This window comes from Equus asinus, chromosome 6 (genome assembly GCF_041296235.1).
Source record: "Equus asinus isolate D_3611 breed Donkey chromosome 6, EquAss-T2T_v2, whole genome shotgun sequence".
NCBI lineage: Eukaryota > Metazoa > Chordata > Mammalia > Perissodactyla > Equidae > Equus > Equus asinus.
In genome coordinates, this window is record NC_091795.1 from 69,699,014 (window position 1) to 69,714,834 (window position 15,821).

The window sequence follows — 15,821 nt, forward strand, 5'->3', positions numbered from 1 at the left end:
CACCAGCAGCATAGAAGTGTTCCAGTTGTTTCACATCTTCCGATGTTAATTTGTGCTTTTTCATGTGTTTATTGGACATTTGGATATTCTCTTTTTTGTACCTGTTCCAGTCTTTGAAAAACTTTTGGGGGTCAGCTTTATTGAGATACAATTTTCATATAATGAAACTCACCAATTTTAAGAGTACAATTCTATGAATTTTACAAATGTATTCTATAATGTAACCATCATCATAATCATGATATAGAATCTTTCCCATACCCCAAAAAGTTCCTCTTTGTCCTTTGAAATCAATTTCCTTCTCCCACTTCTTGACCACTGGCAATACTGATATGTGTTCTGTCATGATACCTTTGTCTTTTCTATAATTTCATATAATGGAACCATTCAGGAAATAGTCTTTTGTGTCTGGCTTTTTGTGTCTGGCTTCTTTCACTGAGCATAAAGCTTTTGAAATTCCATCCATGTCATTTCCTGTATCAGTAATTCATTGGGTTTTTTATTGCTGTATAGTATTCCATTGTGTAAATATACCACAATTTGTTTATCCATTCACCTGTTGATGGACATTTTGTTGTTTCCAGTTTTTGGCCATTATGAATAAAGCTGTAATGAACATTCAAGTACATGTGTTTGCATATACATGTTTTCATTTCTCTTAGGTAGGTATCTAGGAGTGTGATTGCTGGGCCCTATGGTAAGTGTATGTTTAACTTTGTATGAAATTGTCAAAGTTTTCCAAAGTGACTATATCATTTGCATTCCTACCAGAAATATATGAGCATTTCAGTTGCTCCACATCTTTACCAACACTTGGTACTGTCAGGGTTGTTAATGTTAACCCTTCTAGTGGGTGTGTAATGGTATCTCATTATGGTTTTAATTTCCATTTCCTTGATGACGAGTGATGTTGAGGATCATTTTACGTGCTTATTGTCATTCATGAAATATCTATTCAAATCTTTTTTGCCCATTTTATAAATTGAGTTTTTATTTTGAGTCTCTGTTGCATTGTGAGAATTCTTAATGTATTCTTGATACAAGTCCTTTATCAGGCATATGTTATACAAATATTTTCTTCCAGTCTGTGGTTTGAGTTCTCATTTTCATAACAGTGACTTATGAAGAGCAAATTTTTTTTATTTACAGGAAGTCTAATTTATCAATTTTTTCTTTTATATTTCATGATTTTGGGTCCTATTTAAGAAATATTTGCCATATATAGATCACAAATATTTTATTCCATGTCTTATTTTAATAATTTGTCCACAGATGCATGCTGTGTCATATAATAAGTTTTAATTCTTAACATTGTTACTATTTTTTCTTGTCTTATTTTACTGGATAGGATCTCTAGTATAATGTTGAATAGAAATAATAACAATAGGCACTCATATCTCATGCCTAATCTCAGGAGAAAAGCTATTATTATTCACCATGAGAGATAATACTTGCTAGAGGTGTTTTTAGAGATTAAGATAGGACCCAGGTCTCTCACTGCCAGAAAAGGGAGTTTCAAAATATGGGAATGTGGAAAACTAGGATGAACACTGTGATATTGTATTGGAATGGGAGATATCATATAGAAGTATGGTTTTATATATAGATATGAATATAAATATAAATATGTCTGTGTATATAAATGTCTATGTATTTATATACATATGTATTTCCTAACTCTGTCCATTGACATCACAAGAGTAATGAGCACACCCATCACCTAAATCTTGGTTTCTAAATATTATTTAATATCATTCTCCAACAAAAAGAATCAGAGCTCCTTGGGAAAAAGGCTGATTATACACTTGGGGCAGGGAAAGTATGAGATCCTGGAATATCTTCTTGTCCCAGAGAGTGAGGAAATACTCCAAAAAATGATCAAAAGGACTCAGGAACCAGCTTGAAGGGACTTCAACTCATCAAACCTGGGACAATTTGAACATCAAAAGATGTACTAATAGTAACAAGTGACAACGCATTGAATAAAATAAAAATCCATGAGTTAACATGAATATGAATTTTAAAAGATTAAATAAACTTGTAGATAGACAAATAGATGGGTAGATAGAAAGAGGGAAAGAAAAGCTCTCCTTTATACTAGAATTCTAACAAATATATAAGGAAGAATGGATTAGGAAATCATCATTTTTCTATCATCATAGTAATTATTAATTCAGGAAAGAATCATCAAAAGGTGTTAAAAATTAGTGGGTGAAAATTTAGTGAAAAACAGGATATTCACATAGTCTCAAAATATCTCCACACAAAATACTTTTAATTATATAGGGAAAACAGTAATTTTACAATAGAGGAACCTGACAGACATCACTTTGACTAGGTGATTAAAGTCAACATTACCAGTAATGGGACAAATCAACACCATGGGGATCCTGATGTAATACACTGATGCAGATACACTATCATTTCTGTGATATTCCTGCCAAAAATGCATTATCTGAATCTATTCATGAGGAAACATTAATTAAACCCAATAGTGGTATATTCTACATAATAACAAGCTTGTACTCTTCAAGTGTCATGGTCATAAAATAAAAAGTAAAGATAATGAACTATTTTGGACTTTAAAAGACTAAAGTGACATAATAACTAACACAATGTGTGATCCTGGACCAGAAAAAATCCTTTTTTTCTGTGAGGAAGATTGGCCCTGAGCTAACTAACATCTGTGCCAATCTTCTTCCACTTTATATGGGATGCTGCCACAGCATGGCTTGATGAGAGGTGCTAGGCCTGCGCCTGGGATCCGAACCTGCAAACCCCAGGCAATTGAAGCGGATCATGTGAACTTAACCACTACACCACCGGGCTGGCCCCTACTTTTTCTTTTTTTAATTATAAAAGATAGTATTAGGACAATTGGTGAGATTTAATAAGGTCTGTATATTATATTACAACTTACTCTTAAATGGTTCAGAAAAATAATATAGATAGAATGAAATTGATAAATGTGACAAAATGGAAACAATCATAGAATCTTGGTGAAGGACATACAGGAGTTCTTTCCTGTTTTGCAACTCTTCTGTAAGTCTAAAACTATTTCAAAACAAAAGACTACCAAAAAAAAGAAGAAATTCCTAGCTTGCTAAGAGCTTTAAATCATGAATGGATGTTGAATTTTATCAAACTCCTTTTCTGTATCTATAAGGATGATCATATACATTGTCTTTTATTCTGTTAACCTATTATATTAATATTAATGTTAAACCAATCTTCAATGCTCGAAACAAACACACATTTTATATATTACTGAATTTGTTTTGCTGATATTTAATTTAGATTTTTTTTCATCTCTGATAAGAGAGAGACTGGTCTGTAATTTTCCTTTCCTGTAATGACCTCAGATTTGGTGATCAACATTCTATCGGCCTCATAAAACGAGTTGGTATTTTCTTTTTCTATTCTCTGAGTTTGTACAAGACTGGTGTTATTTTCTCCTTAATTGTGTGGAGGAATTTACTGGCATCCTCAGAATCTGGAGATTTATTGTATGATGATTTTTGGTCACTATTCAGTTTCTTTAGTACATATAGGACTATTTTGTTTTCTGTTTCTTTGGTGTCACTTTTTGCAAGTTGGTTTGTTCTAGAAATCTCCCATTCCATCTAAATTTTCATACTTATTGACATTAAGTTGTCTAAAACATTTTCAACTTTGTAATGTCTGTAAGGATCCATAGTGATGTTTCTTTTTTCAAGCCTGATAGAGATAATAGGTACTCTTTTTGTTTGTTTTTGTTTCTATTTTGCATGTGTGATCAGTCCTGCTAGAGATTTATCAGTTTTATTATTCTTTTCAGTGACTCTTCTGTACTGTACATTTTTTTCACTAATATTTTTATCTTCAGTTTACCATTACCTTTTTTATACTTTCCTCCAGTTTGATTTTTCTAAGTGCTTGAGATGGATATTTATGTAATTATTATTTAGAGCTATAAATTTCAGCCCTTAAGATTATAAATTTCCCATTAAACATAATTTTACCTGTATCTGATTATTTTTTTTATTTTTTTAATTTTTTTTGCTGAGGAAGATTAGCCCTGAGCAAACATCTGTTCCTATCTTCCTCCACTTTATATGTGGGTCACTGCCACAGCATGGCTGACTAGTGGTGTAGGTCTGTGCCCAGGATTCAAACCTGCAAACCCAGGCCGCTGAAGTGGAGTGGGCTGAAGTTAACCACTACACAATGGGGCTGACCCTACCTCCATCTGAAAAATTTTGATGTGTCTTATTTTTATGTGATTCAGTTCTAAATATTTTCTAATTTCCATTGTGATTTTTTTCTTTGACTGATAGATTATTTAGATATGCATTGCTTAACGTCTATGTGTTTGGGAATTTTGTAGTTTTCAAAAAATTGTTGAATATTAGCTTAATTACCCTCTACTCAAAGAACATACTCTATACGATTTAAATTTTTAAAAATATGGTGAAGTTTGCTTTATGGCCCAAGTTACCATCACTTTTAGTAAATGGTTCATGTTCACATGAAATGAAAATGAATTCTGCAATTGTTGAGCGAAATATTCCATATGTATAATTAAGTCAATTTTGTTAGTTATGTTGTTTAAATGTTGCGTCCTTACTAATGTTTGTCTCCTTGTTCTAGCCGTTACTGAGAGATGTGTTAAAGACGCTTATTTCCCTGCAGTTTCAGCAATTGTTTTTGCGTTATGTATTTTGTAGCATATTGTTAGTTGTGTACAAAATTAGAATTGTTATAGCTTCCCTTGGGTTAATATTTTTATTATTGTGAAATATCACACTTTATTTCTAATAATGCTTCTTTCCTTAAAGTCTACTTTATATGTCATTGTTTAGCTATACCAGCTTTCTGTGGGTTAGTGTTTGCATAAAATGTCTTTCTATTCTTTTACTTTTAACTTTCCGTGTTGTAATTTTAGATTATAACTCTCATATCTTTTGTAAAAGCACATAAACTTTTCAAACCAGTATGACAATCCTTGCTTTTTAGTAAAATATCATTCCATTTATATTTATGGTAATTAATGACATATTTGGGTATATAGCTAACATCTTACTATTCTGTTTTCTATTTATCTCACTTATTGCTTGTTCCTTTTTATCTTCTTTCCTGCCTTCCTTTGGCTGAATTGAGTGTTTTCTTTTTTTTTTTTAAAGATTGGCACCTGGGCTAACACCTGTTGCCAATCTTTTTTTTTTTCCTGCTTTATCTCCCCAAACCCCCCAGTACAGAGTTGTATATCTTAGTTGCCGGTCCTTCTAGTTGTGGGATGTGGGACGCAGCCTCAACATGGTCCCATGAGCGGTGCCATGTCCGCGCCCAGGATCCGAACCCTAGGCTGCCGCAGCGGAGCGCGCAAACTTAACCACTCGGCCACGGAGCCGGACCCTGAGTGTTTTATTTATTATTATTATGTTGTCTCTCTTTTACTATTCATACATTATATGGTTTATACATATTTTTACTCTTCTCTTAATAGCAACCCTAGAGTTTACAACATGCACCCTTGACTTGTTTCACCTTAGTATAAATTAACACTTTTACTACTTCTTAGACAAGATATCCTTGCTGGCATCCCTGTGAGAGGTCTATACCACTCTGATCTGTTATTTGGGAGTGGACACAGGTTCTTCATCATTTATGGAAACTGACACTTGTCTGGTTCTCTCTTCCTTCTGGGTTCAAGAGATCCAAATTCTTATGAAGTCATTTTCTCAGAGCCCTTCCCCTTCCAGGTAATTGAGTTTTCTGCTTTCCTGAGGCTTTAGAAAATCACCACATCTTAACTTTCCCTCTAGAGAGGAGAAGGGAAAAATACTTCTCATATTTCCATAATAAGCTCATAGATCACAGAACAAAACATTATTTCTTAATCAACTTATTCTGCCACTCCTACTAATATTATTTGGGTTTTGTGGCCTTGACTTAGAATCTTACGATAATTAATCATACTATTTCCATGGAAAATTAATTCCAAGTTACAAACACTTATCCTTTAGGGAACTTTGAGAACCCAATATATTCGTTATATATTTTTTCTGTATAACAGCATTTTTCTTGCTTCTCCTTATTTAGAGAAAGGAAAAATTACAGAGATCAATCATAATGCTTATCATTACTATAGGAATACTTTGGTTACTTTGCTTTAGGGCTTTGTTTCAACACTAACACCACAAATGAGGTGAAAATGAGAGAATATATGATCTCTTACCAAACGGCAAGATATTTTTGTGTCTTTGGTTTTCTTTGCCAGGACACAAATGACATAGAGACAGAGAGGGGGGTAATAATTTCAGAGATATAACCTCCTGAGGTAAACTGTGGAGTTAAAAATGCAATCATAAGGGCTGGACCCGTGGCTGAGTAGTTAAGTTCACATGCTCCGCTTCGGCGGCTCACGGTTTCGCTGGTTCGGATCCTGGGCACGGACATGGCACTGCTTGTCAGGCCATGCTGAGGCAGCGTCCCACATGCCACAACTAGAAGGACCCACAACTAAAAAAATACACAACTATGTACTGGGGGAATTTGGGGAGAAAAAGCAAGAAAAAAAATGCAGCCATAAATACAGATGTAGGTAAGGTTTAATTTAGGGAACTGTATTTTGAGTGTTGTAGCACTTAGGCCAAAGAACCATAAGGTAGTGGCCTGGTTTAATAAGACATTATAAAGGTCCATTAGGAAACTCTCCAGGGACAAAATGGTGCTACTTTTGAAATAGACCATAGTAGTAACTGCTTTTACAAAAAGTAACCATACTGATTCCTAAATTTATCTCATTCCATGACACCCAACTTTCCATTCTGAGGAGAGACAACGGAGTCCAGACCTGTGCTCTTTAGCTTTCATCCTGGACTGGTATAGACCAACCTTTCACTCTGAGGTTTCAGGTAAGGTGGTTGCCTCAAGCACTAAGCACTTTTTACAAGATGAACTAAGGGTAAACTGAAGTCAAAATAATTTGTTTTCCTCCAAAACCCTCTCCTGATTTCACAGGTGGAATATCTTTTGTTCCTTAGTTTCCCTGGACCACTATTCCCATGTTTAGTCCACTAAATACTGAATGCAGAACAATAACAAGGTATATCTGTGTGTGCTTATGTAATACATCATAAGAGGAAACATTTTTCCAAAATAATTTATAAGTCTGGCCTAGGACCATCTGAAAACTGGAAATGATGTATAAAACAATTCCATAGTCATAAAATGAATTTTTTAAATCTGCTTTTTCCCATAAGAGATCTTCCACATTTAATCATTCAAGAGCTGATTATCCAGAATGTGTAATATACAAACCCGTTATTTCTTCTTTTCCCTTCTGCTGCCTGATTTTTGGTCATTTCACAGCTCATTAGTATTCTCTCCCTGGGAAAATAAAAGCAAATGTAGCTCAAACTAGTATTTTCAAGTTTCTATGTAAAGATTTTGTAGGAAGAATTATAATTATTGGTTTATATATCACTTTTCTTTAATAAGTATCTGGTTAGGCTCCACTGGGCACTGGGGAAGAATTAAAGAAGTTTAAGACATTGTCCCTGCTCTTAAGGCTCTTACAACATAATTGGAGAAACAAGGCTTGTGTAAAGTCAAATATTAATGCAAGGCAATACATATTTAAACAACAATAGGAAAGAAGTCTGGTCATACAAACATAGTGTACACAAAAACTTTATAGACATATCATGGTTTGGAAAAGGGAGAGCCTAGAATGGACTGACAAGATTGTTAAAGAAATTCTCAATAAGATAGTGAGACTTGAGCTAGATATCAAAGAATGGATGGACCTTCAACATTGGAAAAGGAAAAAAAAAGGCAATTCTGTATAAAGAAAAAAACACAAGAAAATCCCAGAATTCCAGGGTCCAAAGCCCATATATACTTTTAAATGAAATATTTCAGGTATACAGAGTATAGAGAATAATATAACAAACTCTTTCGTCTTCCTCACCCAGCTTTGTCAAATATTTACTCTTTGTCATATTTGCTTCAGATCCTTTCCCTATTTTTTTTTGCGGGGACGGGGGGAACAATACAGATTTGGCTAAAGTCTTCTGCATACTCTATCATTATCCTTCTTTAGCAGAAGTAACAACTATCCTGAAACTGGAGTTTATCATTACCAGGAATATTTTTAAATGTTCATCACACATGGAAATACGTAGTATTATTTCATATGTTTAAACTTAATGTAAACAGTAGCATACTTTATGTATTTTTTGCCGCTTTTTTCACTCGATATTCTATTATTTGAGATTTATGCATATTCTTAGTTCTAGTTCTAATTCATTTATTTTAACTATGATATAGTATTCAATTGTGTGATCATACAACAATTTACTTATCCATTCTCAGGTTGATGAACACTTAAGCTGCCTCCAATTCCTATCGTGTTACAGACAATGCTTCAATGAACATTCATTTACATGTCTCCTTATGCATTTAAGGGAGTTTCTCAGGTATATATGGAGAAGTGGACTTGTTAGATTGTAAGGACATTTTTAGCTTTAATAGATATTTCAAAATTGCCTTCCAATGTGGTTGTACCAATTTATTCTCCTGCCAGTAGTGCACAAGAGCTCCCACATCTTCCTTAACTTTGCAACTCTAATGACTACATCATAGTCATGGAACTGCCAGAGTACCCTGGAGTCAATTCTTCCTGTAAACTATCTGTCTGTGTAGGTGATGCTCAGTGTTGGATCTCACTACGAACCAGCCTAGCCCAAGCTAAGGGGGAATATCAAACTTCTAGGAGAGAACTGAGGAAGAGCAAAGAACCAACTGGTGTAGTGGTTGATGACTGGGTGCACGTTTTATTCATTTTTGCAGCGCCAGTATCTAGTACAACCTGAAACTCAGTAATCAAGGCTCAGTAGACGTTAAATTGACTGAAACTAATTATAAACCCTGATCTGTTTCTGGCTTTCACTCCTCTAAGCTTCAATTTCCCCATCTGTAAATTATGGATGATAATAATTCAAGGAGTCATTCCAACGATAAAATGAAATATAAATGTGAAAACATTTATCAACTCTAAAAAGCAATGCAAATTAAGTTATAAAAGGTTTGAAAGTGCTTCTGTGTCGTGACTTCTCAGCTATGACCAGATAACATTTAAGTGGTTCAAAAGCATTACCAAATTTCTCACTGGCATTTTCCTTGTAACCCTAATAAATCCTGGGGTCCCACATACCTCAGACTCTGCTCAGGATCACATGTAAAGATACAGAGTAATTTTAAAATGGTATTCCAATCTTCACTTGCAGCTCTCAAGAAGCATCAAAGAGGAATCTGATTTACGGTTACAGAGTCACCCTTGAATTCCATTCTGTTCTTTCTAGCCCTCAAACATAAAGCCCCAAACTCTTTCTCCAGGACCCAGTTTTTTGAGCTTTTGGTTATTTTCTCCCTTCTCCCTTTCTTCCAACACCTTAAAGTTTGACTTAGCTCTCTGACTAGATTATTCCCCTTCTCTTCTCACTTCTCAACTCATGTCTCCACTATCCTTTCCTTAAATTCCACATCACAAATAGATCAAGCAACAACGGGCTGGAAAACACTGCTGGGGGAAGAATGGATATTCATATCTTCATAAATCATCCCACAGCATAAATTCTTGTTATGGAAGTCAGTAACATTATTTTCAGTTTGGATGTTTAAAAAACGAGGTCCATAAACATTATGTTTCTTTTAAGTGGCCCTTTTTAAAAAAAAAAAAAAAGGTTGCTCATCATTGCTCTATACTCTCAGACTCTCACTGAGAGATCTCGCGACTCCACTGTCTTTATGTGTATGACTCAAATTTACACATCATGATCTAATTCCCTCTTGTACTTTCTAGATCTGTCACTATCTTTGCAACGGCTTCTCCTTAATGCCCTTTCATCTCCTCAAACTCAATATGCCTAAAAGTGAACTCACATTCGTTCCAAATTTAGCTTCCCCTCAGGACTTCCATATTTCCATTGTTGGCATTTTAAGAAGCATGTTTATTGGCCAGGTGTGGTATTATCAGAAGAGGAAGAGAATGGGGTCAGAGAGGGTAATTAAGAGACTGCACCATGTAGCAGAAAACAGACTCAGATTTCCACAGATGTTGTTTTGGGTTTATTTGGAATGACCAGAGAGAGCTCTCCTGAGGTGAGAGGTAAACCCTAAATATTGGCATCAGCAATGTAAAAGCGTTATATTTTCAGGTATTAAAAATTCATGCAAATATTTTCAGATATTGGTGCTCAGTTAACAGTTTTGATGTTGAGACAGGGAGAGACTGCCTGTAGGGGCCCCACACTTATACCTGAAAAGGGCTATTCACAAATTTCATATAGTTGCTTAGCCCTTTGTAAATAACACACAAAGCAGCGGGGAAATTTTCATGAGTTTCCTTCCTTTTGTTCCTTTTACGGATGAGAACAAATTATTCCATCAACACATGTTTAAACTATTCTGATGGTATCAGATGCTCAGCTGGGAAAGTTCATACTACCAGATGAGTCCTAATTTAAATATTTTTTTAAAAAAAGCATCTTTAAGTAACCCAGATGATCGGATTCCAGGCTGAAGTTTTGGCTTTAATACTGAGAAGAGGCATGCCTTGATCCAGCAGATGGATCTGTTTTCTGAGGCAGAGATCTGGGTCAGTTTGAGAAATGAGTTACCTTCACATTCGCCTTGAGCTATGAGCAGGGGGTAAGGAATAATGGGAAAATCCTGGCACATTATTTAAATTTATGTCTATTTTCTGTCTATTTTGATCAAGAAAAACTCCAGTCTATGTTTAAACCAAATTAGTGGAACTTTTTTTTGCAAAGAGATGAACTTTCTAGACTTATGAGCAGATTGTTTTTCTACAGGTTTTGTCAGGAGTCGGGGTTGGAGTGCTCCAAGGGAGTAATAGTAACCACAATAAAGCTTCTAAAGAAAAGGCCAGCAGGATAACACTCTGCCCAGTAATCTACTCTGGAAACACAGTGTATGTAACCACATTTGTTCTGGGCCAACTCAGTCTGGGCCAATAGTGGCTTCACCTCATATTTGAGAACTAGGCTACAGGGCAATATCCTTTAACTGGGGACATCTAAGAGGAATTTTAGATTGGATATTATATGAAAGTGAATCAGGAAACACTATGCTGTAATCTACCATGGGAAAAAAAATGAATATAAGCAGGAGTTTCATCACTAAGATTATCTCGGCATCTCTCAATCTCTCTCTTACCCAGCCTTCACTTCCTTGCAATCCTTCAATATTTTGTTGTCTATTTTTCACATAACCTGAACCCCTCGAGGATTAGTTGAGTCTAAAAAGCTATCAGTTATCCACAGTGCAGGCCAAAGAGCACCTCTTTGAAATCCTGGTTTCTCAAGAAATTTGGAGGTTCCTGTCCATCTAGACAAGGTCCTAGGTTCTTGTCTAACTCATTTGTCTTTGCAAGATCTCACCAGGAAGCAATATTGAGTAGAGGTCCTCTGTGCTCTGTTTTGTTGGTGGTGGTGTTATATCTGCTGGTTGATGAGAAGCTGATATCTGATGCAATAAACTGTTGGCAGGGCAGGAACTTTACAGTAGGATGTATGAGACCAGGTTTCTTGTCCCTGACTCTTTAAGGCAATGTGGGCTCAAGAACACCTCTGATGATCTGATTGAGAAGGGAGCAAATTTATTTTTGGAGATAGTTTCTTGATCAGGACCCAGATGCCAGGTCAGAGGTGAGGATTATATAATTATAAATTATAATCTGAACAGCATCCCCTGGAGTTGGGCAGTACAGCGGCCCTGAGTTTGTTGTGTCTATAAGAAACTGAATCATGGGGCTGGCCCGGTGGCGCAGCAGTTAAGTGCACACATTCTGCTTCTCGGTGGCCCAGCTTTCACTGGTTCAGATCCTGGGTGCTGACATGGCACCGCTTGGCAAAAGCCATGCTTTTTATACGTGGTAGGCCTCCCACGTATAAAGTAGAGGAAGATGGGCATGGATGTTAGCTCAGGGCCAGTCTTCCTCAGCAAAAAGAGGAGGATTGGCAGTAGTTCGCTCAGGGCTAATCTTCCTCAAAAAATATTTAAAAAAATAAAAAAGCAAAAAAAAGAAACTGAATCAAAGTTCGGGCTATGATATAGTGTTTAGATAATAGGTAGTTATAATCTCTCCATAATTAACACTGGCCACACTGCATTTGGAATACTGAATTCAATTCTTAGTGCTAGAGTTTAGAAAGATACTAAATTAAATGTGTCCATTTGAGTGGGTCTGGTTGAGATATATGAAGATCATGACGTATGAGAAAAGTTGAAGAGCATCTGGGAGAATATAATTAAGAGGAGACAATAGCAGAAGAGGGACTATGACTTCAGTAGTTAGGTCAGCACTGACCTCCTTAATGACAAATCTGTTGACACTTTTCTGTCTCCCTCCTCCTCAGTCTCTCTTTGGCATTTAACACTGTTGATCACTCTCTTCTTAAAATTCCTTCCTTCTTTGCTTCATTGATATCAATTGTCCTACTTCAGCAGATGGTAAAATTGAATTGGAAGTGCAAGATACTTGTGTGTGGAAACACCTGTGAAGGCTATGGAGGACAAGGAGCAGGAGTAGGAGGGAAGAGTCTCAGACTGCAATGCATGTCTTAATACCTGTGAAGGGAAGGAAAGAAGGGAAGCCTGGGTAGGAAAAGCTTCAGCATGCAGGAGAGCTCTGAGGAAGGCTCAGTCAGACCAACAGGGAGCCCCAGAACAAAGACAGCCCAGTAGAGGAAACTGCACCAGCAGGAATGGCTGGCTGTGCTCAGTCATTGGCTGGGAGCCTCTGAGGAGGGAAAGCGAGACCTCTGCATGAATGCTGTGATGGATCCCAAAGGCATGGTGGCTGGAGGCTTCAGTTGATTACACTTTTCATAGCAGGTGCTTCCTTGAAGGGAGTCCCAAGTGGTACATTCCTATGGCTGCCACAGCATTCCATTTCCACATATCATATTGGGTCCCACCTTCATAGCTTCCTTTGCTGGATTCTCTTCCTTTGCTCACACTCTAAATGTTGGGGTTCTCTAGGGACCCATTTTCTGCCTATTCCATACTTTCCTGAAGAGAATTCATCTCAACTCACAATTTCAAATACCACCATCACTGAACGTTGATACTGGCCCTATATGTTAATTCAGGCCATCATTTTCTCTCACCTGACTACTGCAAGGGTCTCCTAACTATTTTCCCATCTCGTCTCCAGTCTTGCCACCTGCCTCCAATTCATTCTCCACCAGCAGCTAGTAGGATATTTCTAAGGCACAAATAAGATCATGCTACTCCTGTGCTGAAAATCCATCAATAGCTCCCCTTTGTTCTCAATAAAAAATCCAAATTACTTAACACAATTTACATGCTCCTTAATGGACGGGTCCCTGCTTCCCATGCTAGTCTCATTTGTTATTCACCTCAAACAGAACTACCTTCATTTCTTTGAATGTAACCTGTCTACCCTTGGTATGGAGTATACCTTCTTGCCCGGGTAATAATCTACTTGTCTTTTAAGTCTCAGCTTAGAGGCTGCTTCCTCTGTGAAGACTTCCATAACCTGCAAAGACCAGATTCAGTTCCCTCCTATGTGATCCCAGGAACTACGCGAAAAAGGTCAGGTGGAATCTTGGTTGTCAATCTACAGAGGGCAGTGAAATATCACTTGGGTGCTAAATATTACGAATGTGATACGGACAATATTTTATATATCAGGACTTCTCTCAGGGAATATACTATATGAGACAGAAAGAAATACTAGGACAAATAGATTAGCGTGGGTGATAGTCCTCCCAAGGAACATGATAGGCAAACATTCTCAATCCAGCCACCACCACCACCACCCCAACCCCAGCCCAACTCTATGCATTCGAAAATAGGTGTGGCCATTTTTGTTGTTGATGTCAGTATGGCTGGGAGCAGTATTGACGTGGGTGGCAGGGAAGTTATAATGCATAGGGACAGGCCCACACATAGAAGAATTGTCCTACCCAAAATGCTAATAAAACCTCCACTGAGAAACACTGTGCTGGGAGGTATGCAAATCTGGGAGCAAAGCTGAATTGCTCAGAATAAAAGAGTGGAAGCTGAGAGCTGACATCTGATGACCTCTAGCTCCACCCACCCCCATGCAGAGCTCCATCTCATCTGTAAATAAATGTCGAGTACCTGCTTTTAAAGATATTGGTTTAAAGAAACTGTTAAAATATATATTGGTTTGAAAAAGAGCCAAATTATTAGCCCAAGCAGCAACTAATATCTCCTTCCGGCTCTGCATCCTTGCACCCCAGTATTTGTCTCACTATAGAGGAGTTATCTGAGAACTTGTATCCCCAACTTGAGTTCAGGAACCATGCCTATTGTATTGCCAGAACTCAATATAGTGTTTGGCACCTGATAGATGCTCAATAAACATTTCTGAACTATAATTCCCCACATTGAAAAACTACCCCTGAAATCTTTTCTAAGCGTCAACCCTACATTTTATCACTAATTTTACATTTCCAGTTGAACACCTCAAAACTTAACAGACACACACAGAATCATCTACTTTGATCCAGTGCTAAAACCTCCCCCAAATAATCCCAGTTCCTGTTATTAAGGCAAATGCTATCACCTTTTTGGGACACTCCCAATTGTCTAAGCCAGAAGCCTGCATGTCACCCATGTCTCTCTGCTTGCTTCCTCACCCCCCCCACCCCAAATCTGTCTATTTCATCTTCCAATTATCTCTTGGGTTCTTTCCCTTCTTTTCATCCTCAGCATGCCTGGCATTAGTTCAGGGTCTCTTATAAACGTTACTGCAATTGCTTCCTAAATCATATTTCCATTCCCATCCCCATGACTGTCACCTTTTAAAACATCTAAAATATATTCAAAATAATAGTAATTAATACTTTGTGGGCTTACTGTGGTGCCAGGTACCACTGACTTTTTACATGTATTTTCTTTTTGACTCTTCATAACAGCTCCAGATTGAAATAACTTCCCAAGGTCATTCAGTAAACAGAAAGAGACAAGATTTGAACGCAGGCAGCCTGGCTCAGAGCTACACTAGGTTAGGCTATATAATCTACTGGAACATTCTGCCGTGTTGTTTCACATATAGTGTCTGGGTCTGCTTCTCCTCCCCTGGTGGATGGCCTAGATGTAGGGAGTCTTTTTTGAGCTAAGGCTTGCTCAGTATTACTTTCCCAGAGCTGCTGGTATACTGAAAATGTGAGTGGTTTTTAGGAGGTCAGTAAGCCAAAGAAGTGGATCCAATGTGTTATTAGACAAGAGGTCTCCAGGGTGAAACTGAAAGCTCATGCAGAGACCAAAGAATCCCTAGACCACAGACCCATAAGGGAGAGGCTAACAGAAGGGTGTTCTGGATATGCTGGCAACTACTACTGCCCATCTTAGCCTTGCTGTGCTCCTATCATGTGATGCTTCCATGAGTGGGTGCTTTAAAGGGCTGGGGCTAAGTGGCCAGCCTGAAGTATACCACCTCCCTCTCATTTGTCTGGCTAACTCCAATGCATTCTTCGAGATTTAGCTTTAGCATCATTCCTATATCTTCCTGTTTGCATGAATGCCCCTCCTCTGTGCATCTCACAGTCTTGTGAGACTGCAAACTACTTGAGGGCAGGCACTGTAGCTTTTCTTCTCTCTATTCTACATCACTAGAATCTAATAATCACTGGCTCTAAATGCACTACAGGGAGGCAGATTTTGGCTTAGGATAAGAGAAATTTTAAAAAGTCCATATAAAGCAGAGTATAGACTAGTGGCTAAGAGTCTGGCTTCTGTGTCATACTACCTCTGTTCAA

At 37.3% G+C, this 15,821-nt stretch overlaps 1 protein-coding gene across 3 annotated transcripts in view; it reads right to left on the bottom strand.

The window, feature by feature from the left end:
- Positions 1-15,821, bottom strand: part of TMEM178A (transmembrane protein 178A) — a 235,876-nt gene that overhangs the window by 216,782 nt on the left and 3,273 nt on the right. For 2 of the 3 annotated variants that reach the window (XR_011504084.1, XR_011504083.1), the window contains 2 exons: positions 7,303-7,371; positions 1,730-1,925 (listed from right to left, as the gene is read on the bottom strand). The exons of the other annotated variant lie outside the window; for it this stretch is intronic. The gene's annotated coding sequence lies outside the window, so the exon portion shown is untranslated. Of the gene's footprint in view, positions 1-1,729; positions 1,926-7,302; positions 7,372-15,821 lie in introns of those variants that run through there. 3 annotated transcript variants of the gene reach the window in all.